The sequence below is a fragment of the Sabethes cyaneus genome, chromosome 1, assembly GCF_943734655.1.
Source record: "Sabethes cyaneus chromosome 1, idSabCyanKW18_F2, whole genome shotgun sequence".
Classification (NCBI taxonomy): domain Eukaryota; kingdom Metazoa; phylum Arthropoda; class Insecta; order Diptera; family Culicidae; genus Sabethes; species Sabethes cyaneus.
Window position 1 is genome coordinate 54,317,359 of NC_071353.1, and position 21,137 is coordinate 54,338,495.

Consider the following 21,137-nt stretch of genomic DNA (forward strand, 5'->3'; position numbering starts at 1 on the left):
TTCGATATTGTGCCGATATCGATATTGTTGCGTTGAGAGCAGCTTATTGTGATGGACGAGATGCAGTATACATCTGGGATTATAATCGACTTTCAATCGTTCAACTTCGTTTCGTTCAAAGTTGGCATTCCCCTGGCGTACAAAAATGCGGTCTTGAACCTTGAAACTTGGCCACAAGGAATTATATTCAGAGAATTCGGCGATGCTCGAGCAAATTCTGCGGTGTGACTAGCCCCTATTGCCCACGCTTTTGCTACTACTCCTTCAGTTAGACTCCATGATAACTCGGGCACTGATGAGCCCTGATGAGATGAGATGATCTGTCACTCCAAGGACGTTAACTTCTTTAGTCCCATTAAGAATTCCATCTACTGCAGTTCTGCTGCAGACCCCAGCAGTAGATGAACCCTAGCTCCCGTAACAAGTACTGAGATCCCGCCAAACTTGTCAGGCAAGTTTGATATCGCTGATCCCATCTCCACTGCTGATCCGTTTTTCGCTTCTAGCTTATCGCCATCGAACCTTCCAGAGCTACATCCCATCCACGCCTACTATCAAAACGTTGGTGGTATGAACGCGAGTGTTCCTGTTTATCTGCTAACATGCTCCGACAGTCCGTACGAGATAATTGTGTTTACCGATACCTGGCTTGATAACCGTACGTGCTCTCGGCAGATTTTTGGGCCTAACTACGAGGTCTCTCACTGTGACCGAAGTGCGCACAACAGCCGCACAGCTACGGGAGGCGGAATTTTGAATGCGGTCCATCGCCAGTTGCAGGCTTCCGTCATCGAAAACGTCGATTAGTTGTCCGTTGAGCAAGGGTGGGTGACCGTGAAGCTTTTCGATCATAGGCTGTTCTTATGTGCACTGTATTTATTGATAGTTTTGAAAGAATCATGTATAAAACCTCTTTAATTTGAGATTCGATGGCAAGGAAAAGAAGAAAAATGTTAGGAAAAACGTATATGAACAATTTAATTTTAATACAACATAACCTAGAATTCTGTTTTGCCCCATTTTACTGAAAGTTTTTATACTACAGGCAAAATACCAATTCGATACTTTTACCACCCAGCAAACCACAAATCGTATAATGATATGTGAAAATCATCTTAAATATCGTTAAACAAACTCGAAATCGTACACAAAGCTTAATAAAGCGCACCCTAGTTTACATTTAGTCGTACAAAATGATAGTAACTGATTCACATACGATTTTCGTCACAGAATTGTATAGCATTATGGAATTAATCATGTTGAGTCGGATTTCATCGTATACAAATACTTATGAATGTGAATTGTTTTCATATAATTTGAGGTATGTATATCGCCTCCAAAACAGTACGCATATGCTGGTTTCATGCATCTAATGCGAATTTTCTAGATATATATATCGGTACATATATCATATTTGTTACTTTGATATATGTACGAAAATGTTTGCTGGACAGAGTTTTTCAAGAAGGAATGCCTGTTGGGAAGGTTGAAAAAGTCAAAAGATCGAACGACGATCAAGCTTTTCACAAAAATGTCATGTAAGGGAATGTTTTGTCTTGCTTTATTACCCTACAACTTGTATTGAAATCTGAGAAAGTATTGATAGAAAACGAGCAACTGTAAAAGTGCTCCAGTTTCGTTCAAATTTGCCGTGTTCGTTCCTAGTCGAAAAATCTTAGACCCATACTTGTTTATTGGACGCCCTTTGGGCACCCGCGGATTAGGTGCCCTTTTCTGAATTAGGGTGGCTACAAAAATCAACACGTTTGCCATTCCTTCTTTCTTCAAATTTTGAACGTTTTTGTGGCCTGGAATGCCTTAAGCTATGGTCGAATACATTTTCTTAAAAATTGATTGAAATGTCTTTCATTTAGAACTAAATTTATTAAAATCGGTTCAGTGGTTCAAAAGTTATGAAGTTTTGAATGAAATAAAGTCGGAAAGTATAACGATTTTTGTGACCACTCTAACTCAGAAAGGGGCACCCTAATCGTTCAATAAAAAAATATGAGGCTAAAATTTTTCAACTAGAAACAAACACACTAAATTTGAACGAAATCGTAACACATTTACAGTTGCTCGCTTTCCTATCAATACTTTCTCAGATTTCAGTACAAGTTGTAGGGTAAAACAAAGCAAAACGTTCTCTTACACAAAGTTTTGGTGAAAAGCGATCGTCGTTCGATCTTTTGACTTTTTCAACGTTCCCAACAAGCATGACTTCTTCTAAATCTCTGGTAAAAGTGGCGAAGGAAAACAGCATTTTGCCTGTAGTACAAAAACCTTGAATAAAATGGGGCAAAACGGACTACTAGATTACGTTTTATTACAATAACATTGTTCATATACATTTTTTCTAACATTCTTCTTCTTTGCCTTGCCATAGAATCTCAAGAGGTTTTATACATGATTTTTTCAAAACTATTAAAAAAAAGGTGAATGGGGCAAAATAGGCTACTTCCCGGCATTTCCGCGCGTTGAGACCATCACCAATTGATTTCTCGTGATTGTTTGTATTAGAAAAGTCACTTTTTACACCTTAAAAACAGCGGCAACAAAAAGTTCCGTTTTTTCGGTCGGTTGTGCCCACTGTGCGTTGTCTGAAATGTTCATATAAACTCGGTGTCGGGTAATGTTATATCTTAGATGGCGTCTGCAGTGAATAAGATAACCGTTCTGGGTGATTTCAACCTGCCTGGGATAAAGTAGCGCAAACGCGGCAACGGCTTCATGTACGCTGGCTTTGGCTCGTCATCTCCATCTTAAATCACTAACGAGTTGCTAGACAGCTACAGTACTGCTATCATACAACAAATTGACAACTTTGCTAACGAATCTTGCTCTATTTTTCTAGTGTTCTAGCTCAGGCTCCCAAAATAGCGATGGCTTCTTCCTCGCTTGTTACGGATGTTCTCCGTCATCCAGCTTTGCTGACAACTATTCTTGAACGAATTCGTCATGACATGACTATCACACTACCGGCCGTCTACTACGAATTCGTCCTGACTAGCATTAATTGGGATCCAGCTTTGGACAATGACGATGTTAATTCCGCCGCTATAACATTCTGTTCTCACGCTAGAAAATTCTGTTCCAAAAAGAATCATACCCGTTCAGAAGCACGTGCCCTGGGTAAACGCTACGTTACGACGTCTGAAAGCCGAGAGGAAGGCTCTCAGGAAATTCTCGAAATATAGAGCTCTAACACTCCGTAACTACTATCTGTCGGTCAACATACGTTACAAATGATGAAGTCGCACCACCCGGATAGTGAATCTGCGGGCAACATAGAACGGATTTGCCAACTGTTCGCACGGAAATTGTCCAGTGAATTTAGAGCAGGGTTCCCTCTTAAATCTGCAACCCCGAACATTAGTTGCATAATAATACAATGTTCAGATTACTTCGTCGCAATAACTACAGCAAAAAAGGCGCTATCGGTGGTCTGCAGTAAAAGGCCAAACAGAATGCTGCGTCCACGAACCTGTCAGCATCAACCCATAACCCCAGTAAACCCATGGGCAAACTGTCAGAATCACGCTGCCGGATACGTTGACGCAGTATTCTGCTTAGCCCTGAAGACTTTAACCTTCTGACAATTTGACAGTAAACCCATGCGAAAACTGTCAGAATAACGCTGACGGACGCGTTGGCACAGCATTCTGTTTGGCCCTTTACTGGCCCTTATAAATAACGGGAATTGAAACACAAATTACATTGTGTATCATGACTGAAGTTTTTTGGAGCGTCTTAGTAGAATACGAAACTTGAAATTAAATGAAAAGAAATGTTTTCTTCCTTTAAAGCACGTGGGATGTTAAAACAGTAGATCAATGAATTCAATGAGGATTGATAGATTCAGATTCACAAAGAAATTCCGAATATAATTTTTAAGTTTTTCTACCTTTAGTTCACTTTGGAATTTCTTTCGTATTCTCTACCACTTAGGTGTATTATGCAAGCTGTTGTCTCTTTCATGCGAGTTCACATATGTACATTGCGAACCCAAGAGATCATGGGTTCTTGACTTCCACCAATCAGAGGCAATTAAATCAATTTCATAACTATTTCAGCGCATGTAGCGGTGTCCTCAGCAAGCCGCACGCCAAAGTGACGATACGAAGCGTTATAAAAACAAACCACAACACGGACCAGCCTGCGTTTTCTCGATGCAAACCAGAAGTACGGAGCAAGAATGATACCAATCAGTACGATCGATGAAGAAAAAAACACATTTGCGAAACTCGTTTGCCATCATTACTTCTTGAACAGAGCGGGTTCACGTGGCGGTGTGCCTACCGAGACATGTAATTTATTAAATTACGTTCTGAATACGATCGTGTTCCTTCCTTGCGCGGGTTTAAAGGATCACTGGCAATAAAAACGTTATCGAGATGTGGTATTACCAAAATTAACGTCCGATTCGATCCTAAAATGTGCTCATTTAAGCTTTAATTCTATCAATCAAACACAACCGGTCACGTCCATATTGAGGTTGCCTTTCCCAAGCTTTGAAATCCATAGATACGGGCAGCCAGTCATCGATTCCAATTCCATTTAGATCTTTTAGGAATGGTTTGACGGTGGAGCGAACGCAAAAACAAACACGGTGTGGCTTAATAACGTTTTGGCAGCTCGAAAATTGCCTGTCATAGCTACTTATAATTTACGACAGTTACATTGTCCCACAACAGGCCCGCGATAGGCCCTGAAGCGCGTGGAACACATTCGCACGTGGAACACATACACATTACGATACATACATACGATACACACAACAGACTAGAGTCCTCCCGATGAATGCAGTGTGATGAATCATATCATTGACTGGATTTTGTCGTTTGACGTAGATGGAAGTGCAGAACCATGTGTGTTTTGAAATATTGATAAAAGAATTGCTCATTGGAATAGTTCTGCCACAGACTAACGGACGTAACACTGGAGCCTCATTCCATCGTCAATAAAAACGATCATTTCAAATTTTCACTTAAGCTAAAAACTCAAACAGCAGTCGCTGCGCGAGAACCCCGCTATAGCCTGCGCTGGCGCTGTTGTCATATAATATACAAGCAAATTTATAGCATTGCTAAATTTATACTAACCTACTCTGCGTAGCGCGAAAACTGCACCAGGTGATGCTAGTGTTTTTTCCAAGTTTTAGGGGTGTCATTGAAAAGATGTTTTGTTAGAAAATTTGTTCGTGGTGTTAGTCCGTTAGTCTGTGGTTCTGCATTCAATTTCCCTCGAAAACAAGAACTATTTAAATGATAAAGGGAAGATTTATTATAACGTAGGTCCTATAGTTTTCGAGTTACAGCACTCGTGCGCTAATTGCACGTCTTCTAACTGCACCGTCTTTTAATTGCACGTTCGCTAATTGCACGATCGTGCAACTAAAAAACAGTTATCTGTCAAACTACACGTGGTTTTCCAGGTGGTTGCTATGAACAAAAATGCAGCGTTGCCGAATGCAAACTCTCTATCTCTGCATTACGTAGATACATTACAAACAAATTCATGCAAATTTGACTAAACTTTGACTAATTGAAACACATATTCATGAAGCTTTTAGTTCGTTTGTAAAAATTTAGATGTTCTTCCCAAAATTTAGCGTACGTGTGAATGCATGTGAAGAGTTCTTTACAGTGATAACGCATCACGTTTTACAATAAATATTGGCAACTATCGTGCAATTAAAAAACGAAATTCGCTAATCGCATCGCCTCATTCGTGCAATTAGCGAACGAGTGCTGTATATTTTTGATAATAAAAGAGAGAGAAAAAATTAAGCCCTTTCCAAAAGTTAGTCTAGACCAATTTTCAAAAAACTTGCAAAGTTGTTTATTTACATGAACTGTTTACACACACAAAGTTTCATTAAATTCTGAGAGGGTCATGCTACCCACTGGTCAAGTTGGCGTGAAATCCGTCTACTGAAAAAATTGTACTGGGAAAATTGGCTTGAGTTTGAATGGTCCCTTAATTAGAACCTAGAACATAATTTTTTTTAGGAAGAAGTCATACTAAAAGAATGTCTCACCCATATCTTGGTTTATGTTTATGTTTATGTTTATGTTTATGTTTATGTTTATGTTTATGTTTATGTTTATGTCTATGTTTATGTTTATGTTTATGTTTATGTTTATGTTTATGTTTATGTTTATGTTTATGTTTATGTTTATGTTTATGTTTATGTTTATGTTTATGTTTATGTTTATGTTTATGTTTATGTTTATGTTTATGTTTATGTTTATGTTTATGTTTATGTTTATGTTTATGTTTATGTTTATGTTTATGTTTATGTTTATGTTTATGTTTATGTTTATGTTTATGTTTATGTTTATGTTTATGTTTATGTTTATGTTTATGTTTATGTTTATGTTTATGTTTATGTTTATGTTTATGTTTATGTTTATGTTTATGTTTATGTTTATGTTTATGTTTATGTTTATGTTTATGTTTATGTTTATGTTTACCGTAAATATCTCTATACAAATTAGGAATCGTAAATGATGCCTTTTAAAGTGCGCAAGTTGATGTTCCATCGTTTATAATTAAATTGGATTTCGAATTTGGCATGGTTCGATTTTGGCATGCCTCGATTTTGGCAACAAAAGTATTCGTTTTTGGCAACATAAGATATTTCACTTCCGAAAATATGCTTAAATATCAATCAGTTTCCGCATACATGCTTTAAATGACGAAAAAATAATGCCTTGAGTATGTTCATGAAAAAAGTTATGTGGTTTCGAACAATAATATCTTTATTGCCGTAGGACTACGTCTTACCGCAGGGTGTCAATAACTTATTTGCACCGGACGGATAGTTCTTATTAGACTTTTTAAACATAAAATGGTCGCAATCGTTGATTAATGATATTTAGTCAACTTCTAAAGCATTTACATTAAATTTTTTCATATCGAAAAAGGGTCTCGATTTTGGCAGGGTTTCGATTTTGGCAACATAGGCGACACGCATTTGTTGCCAAATTCGAAATCCTATGGTAGTTGATTTGGTCTTTTGGATCACCGTGCGATTTTCTTATTAACTTATTAACTCTTTTCGGTAAATTATTAAATTAACTTAGTATTGTACGTTCCCGCTTACTTTATTTAGCCACCCTGAGAAATTTGTCCAGACAAGGAAGCAGAAAAACGAAAGCGGCGACAAATGTTCAAGTGTGAATTTAAATAATTATAAGTTATTTGTCATATATTTCTGAGGATGGCTGAATAAAGTAAGCGGAAACATTAACAATACTAAGTTAATTTAATAATTCATCAAAAAGAGTCAATTTAAATATGAGAAGAAGAAAAAGAATTATAGTAATTGACAAACATACGATTTTCAATAGTTGTATAATAGGTGGTAATAGTATGAAGCTGGTCGCACTTAATCGGATTTTATCGAATAAATATATCGTTTAAAGTAATTCCTCAGCGCGTATATCGCCTCCAAACTAGTACGTATAAGCAGGTTTTGCGCATCGAATACGATTTTGTTGGGCGCATAACGATGCTGCACAGACTAACAGACGAAACACTGAAGCCTCATTCCATCGCCAATAAAAACGATCATTTCAAATGTTCAGTTAAGCTAAGACTCAAACAACAGTCGCTGCGCGAGAACGCCGCTCGCTTCCGCTGACGCTGTTGTCAGGTAACATACAAGCAAATTTGTAGCATTGTTAAATTTATAGCAAGCTGCTTTGCGTAGCGCGAAGACTGCACCAGGGGATGCTATTTTTTCCAAGTTTTAGGGTTGTCATTGAAACGATGTTTTGTTAGAAAACTTGTGCAAAGTGTTACGTCTGTTAGTCTGTGGATGCTGCCACCGCTCTTGATACTGATTGCAGACTGTATTTGCTAATGATCTCAGAATTTACTGACGATGCGTTATTTCAAGGATTGTCGGCGTCTTGAGACACTTTTGGACACATTTCTGAATTGATGTAAATCAAACCACTTAACGGGTGACAAGTAAAATTTTGGAATTTATTTCTCAAGCTGTCAAAAAAAGCCAGAGATACTCGAAGGAGACCTGATTTACTAAAACTAAAGATACATTGTCCATTGTTGAAAAAAAATAGTGAACATTTGAAAACGGTCCGTTATCGGCTGTTCGGCAAAACTTCCGTTTGATGTCGGAACAGGAGCGCTGTATGGCCGTCATACCTACTTTGCGAATGCATCTCTTGACTCTACCCATCAACAAAAACAAAGCATTTTTCGGAATAATCTAATATCAACCAACGATATTGGGATTTCAGCGTCGAAATCTGTCCATCAGTCTATTCCGGGGCTTTTAACTTCTTTCGGCACTTTATTCCGACTCTTTTCAATGTTTTTCAATGTTTTCACGGAATCCTTGTTGTTGCAGGAATGAAAAAGAGAACTAAGTCCTTCTGCGTTCATAATTTCGACTGTTCTTCCACTCCTTGTTTGCGAGTTGTTGTTGGGGATCTTAGGATATGGTAAATAGTCGAAGCTGTAACATTTTTGCTTTTAAAATGTTGTACCGTATACTATTTGCTGAGATCTTTGTGCAATTCGTAGAAGTGTACAATGCGGTCGCGAAATGCTTTTTGTTTTGCGCCATTTTATTCATTTTTAATTTTATTTTATTTAACTTCAACGGACTGAGTTTTCTTGAAGTGAAAAGCCTGTATCTGTGGGAAAAGCCGATTTGAGTTGACAACATTAACATCTTTCTCAAACCGGCATAAAAACCCATTATCTTTTCATTCAAAGTACAGATTACTCTAATTTTGAGCAAAACTTGGCAAGCATAAACAAAACAAAAAATTTTGGCAGAAAGTGGATAGATAGAGCTGACCCATACACACTCTCATTTCTTTTTGAGCTCATTTGTTGTTGTGCACATAGGGGCCTCGAAAAAATCCAAAATTTTATTTGCCACCCGTTATTTGTTGGCTCCAGGCTTAGAAATTTTGGCCATGGACAAATCGGGATCAATTCTATTACATGCCGCTTTTAAATCTGTATAGTTAATATCAATTTGTAGGTGGTTCTCCTTGATGTTAAGGCATTTACAGTGTGAGTAGTAATAACTGTAACTGTCAGTAAATGATCACAAAAATAAGACGCTTACATAAATTGCAGTTGGCTTCGAGGTATGATGCTGGCCTAATAAGCCAGTTGTCGTATGTTCGAACCTCGGCTGGAAGAGGATGTTAGAGTCAATAGGATTGTAGCAACTGGCACTGCAATTGTCCTGTACTCTAACAGCTGGCTACGAAGTCTGTCGTATAAAGATAGAAAGTCAAGCTTCGATAACAAGATGTAGCACCTGGCCTTTGCATTGCTTTTGCAAAATTTTTAATTTTGAGTGTATTTCGTATAAAGTATATTCATAGCATTTGTCTTAAATTACCCCGCTAAAATAATCCATCTCCCTTTGCTTTAACTACCAGTTGCTGAAAAGCGTTACAGCTGGCACGCACGATGTTCTGAAGCATTTCATTCCAAATCTTCTCCAAATGTTGTTTGAAAGTATCCATCATCCCAGTCATTCCCAAGCAACAATGTGAGTTTTATTTTACTTTTATGGCGATTTTCATGACCAATTTTGGTTTTAAATGCCATCATAAGAGTGTAATAAAATCCAAATCCTTACTTGGGATTTCTATGGTACTCTCTAATTTGCCTAGCATGTAACGCCATGCACAGAAGTAGAAAGAATTCAAATCAGGTGAATAGGCAGACCACTCCTTCGAAGAAATGAAATCCGGAAAATTGTCCTCACATCAACCCTGTGTAGCTTTCACCTGGTGAGTCGGTGCAGAATTTTGTTGGCAGCAAAATGGTGCATTCTTGTAGTGACTTTTGACAATGGTAAGCAAATGGTTCTTCAAAACATTATCGATGTAATATTTAGTGTTGATTTTAACACCAGGTTTAATGAACAGCAATGGAACCTTCAAATTATTGGAGAAACAACCCCATACCATCACCCTGGAAACATTATGGAACTTTTGAATACCCAGTTCGTCCATCAGAAAGATGTGCTGCATATATCCGATCATTTTGTTGGTTGTGATAATCCTGTAGCAGGAACATTTTTTCGTCCGAAAACCGTATTTCACAATGACCGCGCCGCTTGTGCAGCTGCCGACATCTTTCGACTCTTGCAACCTTCGACTTTTCAGTCAGATCGTGCATCCCTTATTATTTGTATGGAATTAATCGAAGATCATCTTTCAAATTATTCGTCATGGTTGACTACGATATTCCCAGTTCCACGGTCATATTACGTACAGATTGATCTGGTTTCCGTCGAATTCGCTCTCTTACTCGATTGCTGGTATCCGGTGTCCTTACAGTGAGTTTACGGCGAAGTTTGGGGAGTATTTTCTAAGAACCGGTTTCCTTGAATTGCTTGATGGTATGAAAGCTGAATTTTTCGTTTATTCCGGCTAACCTCAGTCTCTTTAAAATAGCGCACGGTCGAGCATTTTTCAAAAACAGTATTATCACAAGTTGCGTCCTTTTTGCGTCCAAGAGTACCACGACTCTTAAATGAGCAAGCTGTGTTGGCTTTTGAATACACTCTAGATGAAAAGTATGCAGACACATCTATAATTAATCCATTTTTAGTAAAATATGTCCAAAAAACTAACAGTTATTAGTGTAGAGGTAAGTGTTAACCGAGAGTAGAACAGTAGTCAAAAACAACTAGGGGTAACAATTTGGAAGCACCATATAGTGACGTATTTCCTCGATAGATTGTAGGATAATTTAATTTTTATTGAGTAGATATTTAAACCATTAATATTAAAAAGGGTTTAAAATCTGATCGTGTAATCATATCTTATTATATTTTTGAAAAGATATTTAATATTTTTCTTCTTTTGGTAAATATTTTGATATTATTTTTCGGCATTTTACCAACTCTTTAATGTGAAATTAATCGTCATCGTTTCCGAAAATTTCAAAACCAGTTTTTTTGTTTGATATAAAAATTCTGTTCATGGAAATATATTTGCTGTGTTCAGATTGGCAAGAAGAATGCAACAGTGAATACATTCCTGGTAACAGAACCCCGCTCTTGGGCCAAAAACTTCTTCCGGAGTTGGGCTCTCTGACGAAAAGTTAATGACAGCTAGTTTCCCGTTAAAATTCATAGTTCAAGGACAAGCTTCGATCACGAGAATTCTCATTAATTATAGTTTTTGATACAAACTTTTAAAAATCGTCAACTTCCGTTGAGTGATCGGAATGGCTTGCTCTTACAGCACCCTTCTTAGACAGATTAGCCTTTTTTCCGAGCCTTCTCGAGCCCAATTTTAGAGATTCTACGTCAGACAAACGATTTACTCCGGTACGGGTCTCTCTGGTGCTGGTCAGCTAACTTCGTTTTACCCGACCTGAGCATCAATGGACTTCGAAGCCGTCGTCGTCGCGCGTTGATTCACCTTTTGCTTGCATTCTCGCAAGTTTATCTCGCCGTTCTCTTATTCGATCTCTTTTGTCCTCTCCTTTTTATGTTTAAAGTTCGTACGCAGACACAAAAGCCGAATCGCATAATAATAAACCCCAAGCCAGGTAAGATTCATGTACCTTTATTTGCCTTGTCTAGCCAAACACAAATACCTCCACACGTACACGCAAGATCGCAGTAGAGGGAAATTTTGAGCAACACGTCGCTCAATTTTTACTCTCCGCAACTCTGGGTGCTGCTCACCTGTGCGGTTGTTGGCTGGTATTGGTTGCCGTTGCCGTACAATGCAAACAGGTCGCACCAGTTAAGACAGCTAGACGAATACCAAGACCAGGTCGCTTCGATTGCGTTCGGCCGCGCCGTGCGCTCAACCAGTTGCAGTTCGATTGCCATCGTGGAAACTTTGTTTGCGCGGACGCACGCGTGTTTAATTTCGTTTTGTACTTTTTTTTGATATCGTTACGTTTTAGGTCGTTAGTTTTATCGAATATTAACTGTTACTGCCGAGCTTTTTGTATTTCCTATCAGTGGCTTCTGGCTTGTGTAAGTGTTTGACTGGTTAAAGCTAAGTCTAGTGAATTGGTTGGGTTACTTCTGTTGGATTCCAACTGGGTATCGTTAGTGACTTTAAACTTGGGTCGCGTTACTTGTGCTAGTTTCAAACTCGATCAGCTGCAGGTTGCGGAAGTGCGACGAAGAGAGACTGTCAGCCTCCGATGTGTTTGTGTTGTGATGTGCAGATAGAAGGCATACAAGAAGGCTTGGATGTGCAAGTTTCGTCGAGGTTAAGCGGAACCTTAACGTTTTAAGGTATGACTCGTTTCTTCGCTGGACCAATATACGGACTGACTGTATTCGGTGCTAATTAGTTACATACGGTTACAGGCGCCTTAATGCAAGGTTGGATTATGCAGAAGGTGGTGGTGTAAAACATAGAAATCGTCAACAAAAAAGTAAAATTGTCACCTGTGGACTCGTAATCTCGCTGGTCAACCGGTCAGCTGGATGATGAGTTCCTAACGATAATGGTTCTTTGTTGGTGCCATTAAAGTGGACACGTAATGCGCCAGTTTGCTGCACTCAGCGGTGAAATGGGGCCGACGTCACTGGCCAGTTAACGGTTTTGTGTGGTGCCTTGAATTGGATTGCATGTCGCGCCGTGAGCGATAGCCCGCACGTGACTTATAGCTTTTGCTGGCTGTCGCCAAAACCAGGTGAAGCAAACGGAGAAAAGCTTCCTTGTTCCGGGGTGAGCACTGGTCGTTGCTCGAGCTCGGTATGAGTTTGACAGGCGATAGCCAACAGGGTTAAAAGTTGGTAACTAATACATTGTATTATACTGGCAAATCGTTATCTTCGTTGGAAATTGAAACTGATTGAGTGAGTCAAAAAGGTTAAGACGTTTGAAAGTTGTTCGTAGTTATTTTTAGATAAACGGTTCTGGTTGGTTAAAAACCGACTACTCGAAGTCGATTTAACACGAAGATATCTATTATTTGAAATTTGGCATTGAATTTTGGACTTAACAGCAGTGAAATCAATTTTTTCAATACAAATTTAACTGTGAAATATTTGGGTAAACTGTATTTCTAGTCAGTTCTCTTGCAAAGCTTGCAAAAAATAATGTAAAAGAACTTTAACCCGGGAAACGTTGATAGTGTGGTTGATTTCAGCCTTAAATGTGCATAGACATAGACCCACAGTACCTAGAGGATTGGGATACGAATTATAAGATTTAGGAAAGCCGAATTACGAAGGGCAGGAAAGGGCAAATTGCGAAGGTTTGGAAAGACAGAATCCCGAAAAGTTTGAAAGGCAGGCAAGCCACACACTTAATTTTGATTTTTGCTCTCGGTAAAATTTCATGACGAATTCAACGGTAAAAATTATTCTTAACGATATCTCGTTAAAAAATAACATTTTACATCATCTCGGCAATTTGGCTTCACGTACTTCAGTAATTATTTTCAAAGTGCCGATAATCGTTAATAAAATGTGACGAATATTGCGGTTTACTTTATTTTACCGGAATCAGCAATATCAAATACCATTTCTCGGTAAAACAGCATCTTGCTTTGCCATAAATCGGCAAATGCATGGGATATTTTTTTGTTCCACCAGTTATTTTGGCGGCAACATGACAGCGAGAAATGTCAAACGTTTTTTTCGTTCGTCACTTCGTCAGCCAGCGCATTTCAATATTTTTGTTTGGCATTTCGCTAGCGATTTCGTTTTCGTCGTGTGAAGGTGCGTAAGAAATTTGAAAGTATATTAAGTTTTTTGTACTTATTGTAATAGACTTTTTTCAGAATATTTGAAAACCAGCACCGTGTGAATCTGATCTATTTCCATTACCGTGCGAATCTGATCTTTCCTGTCTGCGGGAGGCCGCTCACAATATGGTTGTCTTAACACCGCCCGAAATTGTAATCAACTATAAGATTTCACACCCACCCTAATATGTACCTGTTCCGGCACGCATTCGAATCGGGCGCAACGCAGCACGAACTGTACTCGACGGTGGCTCAACCGTTGATTGAAGCGCTGATCCGTATGAAGTCTTCACCTATGGAGTACCAGGCAATGGGAAAACGTATACCATGACCGGGGTTATTCAGTACCGCGGCATAATGCCGCGCTGTTTCGATACCCTGCTTCGTACCATCTCGGATATTCGGGCGAAAAAGTTCGTTTTCAAGCCGGTCCGGTTGAACGGGTTCGACATCCTGTCGGAAACGGATGCCATGCGGCAGGCCGAGCTGCACTCGCAAATGAATCGAATGAAGTGAGAGGACACCGATCCGGAGCTGGCGTCGAAGACATCGGTCGCATCGTTCGAGGCTAGCGGCTAAGCGATAATATTTATTCCGTTATTATTACATGCGTTGAGGTTTTTTGCTATTTTCAAAAAAGTGGTTTTAGTTTTTTCCGACTATCGGCAGTAAATAATACTGATCATTCAGCAAAATTAACTGACAAAATCGGCAAACTCAATTTAAAAATACAACGGATCTCGGTAAAAAGCTACCGAGTGTGTCGGCATGTTTTACCAGATCTCGTCAAAAAACTACCGAACGCGTAGGTAAAGTTTGCCAGATCTCGTTGAAAAACTGCCGAATGAGTCAGCATATTTTGCCGAAGTTCTCAGTATATTTTGACAATTCGATATCATTTGCGTTTACCGAGTGATCAGTAAACGTAACTTTTGCCGAGAAGGTTACCGAGAGCTCAGCTGTCGAATTCTCGGCATTTTTTTTGCCGATTTCGGCGAAAAAAATTAAGTGTGCATAAAAGGTAGAATCGCGAAGGGATCAAAAGGCAAAATCTCGAAAGGTACTGTTTTAGATTTCGTGCAATCAAACTGGTGATAGATAGCATGTGTTACAAATATTCGCGACCTCTGGCTGACGTCTGTAGACGGCCTTTGCTTTGAAAGCATCAGAACCACATATAAAATTTGTTTTGAATGGATTGTTCAAAACAGATTTTTTGACATTATCACAACATTCTGACCAGGTATTCAAAAGTTATCGTCTTTCAAATACTAAAATTCGGGCAAATTGCGAAAAAAGGGAGATCTAGAAAAAAAAGATTGACCTCAAAAATTTTTTTTGAGTAGTTTACATGCTTTATTAGAATTTTGTATATATCTCTTTTTTCCTGACGCTACGAAAAATACGAGATTTCATTTTCTCAGAGGTCCCTCAATCGACTCGAACAAAATTAATTGCAAAAAACAAAACGCTTTAAAGCTATAACCTACAAAAAGTATTTGAAACATAGTTTTCCAACATATTAGCAATAATGCAATAAAGAATAAACATTCTGCAATTTATAATTATTTGTAAATTGCTGTTCAATTCTATGAAATGAAACCAAGTTAAGTCATTGCAAATTATTTTTAAAGTTTTTGTCACTCCTTCCTTGGAAATTGGCTTGAAAAATCGGGGGGCAAAATAATAATTTGTAGGATATGAATTAATTTTTTTTTATAAAATCAATTGTCTGTGGGATCTACAGCCTGGAATACTCGACAAATGAGTGTACAAGTTGAGTTAACGCTTCTAGCACGAAATAGAAATGAAAATTCAAAGAGTGGAATTTCCGACAATCGACCAAAAAAATTTTCATTCGTTTTTGTCTTTTTTTCGTAGATTTTTGCGTGGAAAATAATAACGTATATACCGTGACCGCCCCTAATTCTACGCAGCTCCTAATTCTGCGCATTTTTCTTTATATAAGTATTTTTTAACATTGTGCATAACTATGATCATTGCGTTATTTTTTTTATAAACATCTGTTAAATATTACGCCATTATTCACAAATGGGCCATAATATTTGAGAGCGAAATAATTTAACGTGAAACTGAAAGTATTTTATATGGCAGAAAACATCGTCGTTAGCACCAACGCTAAGATTGTCCTGCTAGAAAATTAACAAATTTATGATCGAAATTCTTTGCAATGATCAAATTACCTAGCATAATTAGAAAGAATAATTAGTTTTAGTCATGTTTTAGACAAAAAGAGTGATTGCATGCATTGCTTTCCTTAGAAAAATGTGATGCAATAATGTGCAGATTTAGGCACAGATTTTTTATTCATGTTCCAAATTCTGCGCAGTAATGTATCCTACGAAGAAAGCGCGAAAGAATACGGAACCACACCCAAATGGCTGAGGTATGGAGGCATGAAAATTCAAGTAGAATCTTTAACTTCCAATGATTGGAATCCTGTGCTGAGTCTCGGGGTCCGAACCCACGAGCGCCAATTCATGAAACCATGTCTTCTATTTTTTTAATGTCCAACCTCAAGGGCCTGTCAGAGAGTGGGGCAGTGGTTTCTATATGAAAACACAATTTTTGGTATTAGTCTAAAGTGTAATGTTCAGTATGCAGAAAACCCGAATCAATTCGCCCTTCACGTTATCGAGAATAAAATATTTAAAATGAAGCAATCAAAATGATAACAATATTCCTTTGCCACCCGGACAGCACAAGAAGGCCGGATCATGGATTTAAATATGGTAATGGCTAATGTCGGATTTTTTGGTGTGCTTTCAGCGTATAGAGACATAAACAGCATGGCAGGAGTATTTATTTCCACTTTCTTGGTGCGCAGAATTAGGAGCAAACATGCGCAGAATTAGGAACATGGGCAAGAAAGTGCGCAGAATTAGGCACCGTGGATAAATTTACAAAACGAAAAATATACTCAATTGTTGGTCGACTTATAATTCCCATATTTTTTACCAGATATTATATACCGTAGCACTACACGTTTCTGCTATCCACATTGTTAATTTAAATCTAGAATACTTAGAATAACGGAGGAATACAAATACAAATGTCTTAACTGCGCAGAATATGGTACGTTCACGGTATTAAAAGCAAGAATCGATTTGGTTTTCACGTTTAAACATTATGTAAAAATGTCTAAAATCCTTATTTTTTTGCCCGATTAAAAAATTTTCTTTGTTTTTTTCGCCCCGCCCTTCAATGACTCAACACCGGAGGGACAAAAACTTTTCAAAATATTTGTAACGGCCTTATTTAAAAATCGAAGATTTCATTTAAAAGTTATTCAAAATTAAACACTTAAGCTTCGTGTTTTGAACCATTCAAAACATGTCAAACCAGAATATTGCAATCAAGGATCCATTGCAAAAGCTCGTGATTCGATGCCGGACAGGATTGTCAAAACAAATTGAAATAACGGAAATGTTAACTATTGTTAACTGTTAAAATATTAATCACATCCTTGTTTGAACCAATAAAAGTGCATTTATACGAATTTCCTTTATTAAAACCCATTTTTGTCCTATTCTCAACTCACGAAGAACTTGAAATTGAAATCGGTATTGCTGCATATTACAAATTTAGGCAACCATCACCTTTTGATACTGTAATGGTTTGTTTTTAATATGTTCTTTTGTTAAAACAATAAAATATTACCATTTATTTAAACGAATTTTCCACACTGTAGCAGTTGGTTTAACTCATGGTTACTCGCGCAGTGGTATTTTATAGAACGCCTGTAGAACGTTAAGTTTATCTCGGTATATTTCGGGATCCTGGCAATCAAGAAGATTACTGTTTTCAGGAAGGTTGACCCGCAGACCAAGATATTTTAATCAGTGGACAAAGTTTTATAAGTTTTTCGCCAAGTGGCGCTAGTATTCGATTGAAATCTGTTCTGTTTTAGCATACCCGCACTCAAAATATTCTGCACATAACTAATGGTATATTTCCATATGAAAATCCATATAATTATCATGTGCCACATATCAACACAATCCACCTAGAAGTACGCATATAAACTCTACGCATATGGATAGTATGTTCAAATTTTTTTCGGACACATAAATGATAACTGTTTGGTACATAAAGTTTATTAACTGGGCACATTGCAAAAATCTATGTGTGGGACACATAGAAGCTATACGAAAAGTATTCTCAGTGTATGAATCTAAGTTTGTGCTAACTGAGGGTTAGGCATATATAGTGATGTCTAGATTTGAAAATGCTACAGGGATACCTCGATATAAGACAATATTTTTTTTTAAAAAGTTGTCTTATATCGAAACATGATTTTAAAAAAAATTGCATTAGCGGTCACCAATTTTGCTTTGTGTTGTGTGTTTACGTTTTTTAAACTATTTATTATTATTATTAGGTCGTTAATTTTTCACAATTTTGAGGTTTATTTTGAAATAATGAACATCTTCATGGTGCCGCTTTTGGAATGGAAAATTAGCTCTGGTGTCGTTATCAACTATGACATAGGGATTTGTCTTATATCGAGGTAAAAATTGTCTTATATCGAATTGTCTTGTATCGAGGTTGTTTAATAACGAGGTTGTCTTATATCGAGATATCCCTGTACTGCCCATGGAAGCATAGTTGACGTAACAACCATCACCATCGCTGTTGAGAAAACGCGTTTATATTGTTTTAAGTTAAATAACCGTATCTGTTAACATTTTCAACTAAATGATCTGTCATTTCAATAAAGATTATTCTTAAGAAATGGACCGACAAGGTTTTGTAATTCAATGCAAGTTTATTCTATCTGAAAAACGCCTACGCCAGTTTTTGCGAATAATCAGTCGTTTTAAAGAACGTTTATTCGCATAGTTTGGCGTAAAAACTAGGCTGCTACGGTCGTAGCTCATATCAGCTGTATTCCCTGTAACAGTAGCACTCAATCCGTCAGTTTTTCTCTGCCACTGTAGTATATTATATGTTGAACAAATAGTTTTTGTCTTTGGATCCTTATTTGTAGAAAATAATAAAAACTTAAATAACTATAAAATATTAAAATGGAACATACCAGCACTTGGATTGTTGAATCTTCATAAGTACCCCATTCCATCAAACTGTTTATGTCGATATGAGGACGCGGATCCTGGAGGGCACTGGGAATCCGGAACCGGTTCGAATAGAGGGACATTTCAGCATCAGTAAAATATTTCATGTTGCATATCAAAAAACATCAGCACTTCACAAGATAGCGATTGCACGGATAAAAATTTGATCTCCAAAACGAGCAAAATGACTCATAATTCCAGGCTTCTAGCTTATGATTTATGAAAATACATCATGAATAATAATCATGATATCACGAGCTTCTTGCAGTACAACAGAATGCAAAATCATAAACTGTGATTCATGATTTTGTGCTGTCTGATATGGCAGTTCAGTCATGATTTGACCGGAATTCACATTTCATGATTTCATTCATGGCATCGGAATCAAATTTCTTTCCGTATGGTGACCATCTCATGTCTCTCAGATGCTATATGGCCGCTTTCGGGCCCGGAAAGATTTTCTTCTCTGATCCAAACACGGTACGGATCTCGAAGGAACTTGTCCAGGACATGAAATCGGCCGGACATTACGAAGTGCTGATGTTTTTTGATATGCGACATGACATATTTTACTGATGCTGAAATGCTCCTCTATTGGAACCGGTTCCGGATACCCAGTGTCCTCCCGGATCCGCAAGGCGCGTACGTGACTTGCAACTGTAGCAAAGTAACGCATATAGGCAAAGTCGAGCAAAGTAAGACAGTCGATTTGCTAAAAAATATCAGCATGTTTCCAACAAATTTCAAATATTTAGCAACATTATCTAAAAAAGCTATGTCGCGGTCCCACAAGGAGCACCGGAATAACTCCGGAACCATGTGACACATGGCTATGATTTGTAGATATTATGAAAGTAGAAAAGATTTTCGGGAAGATACCCAAGCTTAGTGAAAAATATTGAAAGATAAAATGTTACGGCCATTTTAGCAAATTTTCGGATGGTAAAAATAATGTAGACCTTAGAAGGGTTAATAACAAGAATTCTAATTCAAGAGATGAACCTGTTGATAATTATAGTTTCACGAATTCTGAGGTGATACACGGGCAGTGTATAACGGAAAATTTGTTCCATTGTGGATGTTTCTTTGTATGGATTGCAAACTGTAGGGAGAGACATCATTATTGCATAGAAGTGGCACTTACGTCAGATGGTTTTTCCATTATTGCCGCAATCTTTTCAAACAAAATATGTTTATTTTTATGTGTGTTTTGTGTATCATATAGTAAAGCATGTGTTGCAACAAAAAAGTAGATTTTGGTGAAATTGGTTTTTACGTCAACTATGCATCCATGGGCAGTGTAATAAGTTAATTTTCCCATACGCATTTATACAAAATTCATACAAATTTATTGCATATGACACTATTTAGTGCTTTTGACGCTTATGCCATCAAAAAAAAAACACGCGGGAAAAACGACATTTTTTATGCTCAGCATGTTTATGGCTCTGCTTCTGCACTATTTCTTTGATTTCATCTCGTTTCCTTAATTTCTAATTTTCTACATATATTCATTCGTCCGCTCAGTTAACTGCGAGATACGATACTAGCCTAACAAGCCAAGTTCCCGTTTCGAATGGGCGGTGCTGCTGTAGAGTCAGTAGAATCGTTGCACTAGCCCCGTAACTTGCCTGCACTCCAATAACCGGCTGCGAAGTCTTTCGATAAAGAAGGGTCAAGTTCTTAAGGACGTTTAAATCCATGGATTTGCTTTGCTTTTACATTCATTCATGTCTACAAAAATTTAAGTAAATATTATAAAACTAAATATAAATAAAGTAAATTAAATGACGCTTAAATAATTACGCGCCCCAGGAAAGAAAACATAATTATTGCACGCAGTACGTTCTTGTAAATTTTACTGTTAAATAACGATTTTGATAACTAATCAACTGATAACTGATAATTAAAAATATAGTCGACTTAATTATAAATGATCCTGAGAATTAAAAAAAATATTGTTACAATAGAAAGGCTCGGTCACACCGCTAGATGGATTAATTCAGGTTTAGGTTAATTCAGGTTTTTTTCTAGATTTTGATAGAAAATCATTTTTACGATGTTGCCCATTAGAGCTTTCAGTGATAATTCATACAAAGATGCAATGTAGGTAACCAACCTGTGTCCAAAACTGTATGCAAAAATTAGTATTTCCCTGAATTGCTTCAAGATATCACAAAATTAATATGGACGCACGTTTTAAAATTCCTAAAATCTTTTCAGCAATCAGAAAGTTATGAGTGGGTGATATTTATTATTTTGCAGTTTAATTTTTATTTGCGCTTACTAGGGTAACCAACGTAGTTT

The 21,137-nt window shown here is 37.5% G+C and overlaps 1 protein-coding gene across 1 annotated transcript in view; it reads left to right on the top strand.

The window, feature by feature from the left end:
- The first annotated feature begins 11,865 nt into the window (after nt 1–11,865).
- LOC128733127 (uncharacterized) overlaps nt 11,866–21,137 on the top strand; it is a 142,189-nt gene continuing 132,917 nt past the window's right edge. The window contains exon 1 of the mRNA XM_053826754.1: nt 11,866–12,271. The gene's annotated coding sequence lies outside the window, so the exon portion shown is untranslated. The remainder of the gene's footprint in view (nt 12,272–21,137) is intronic.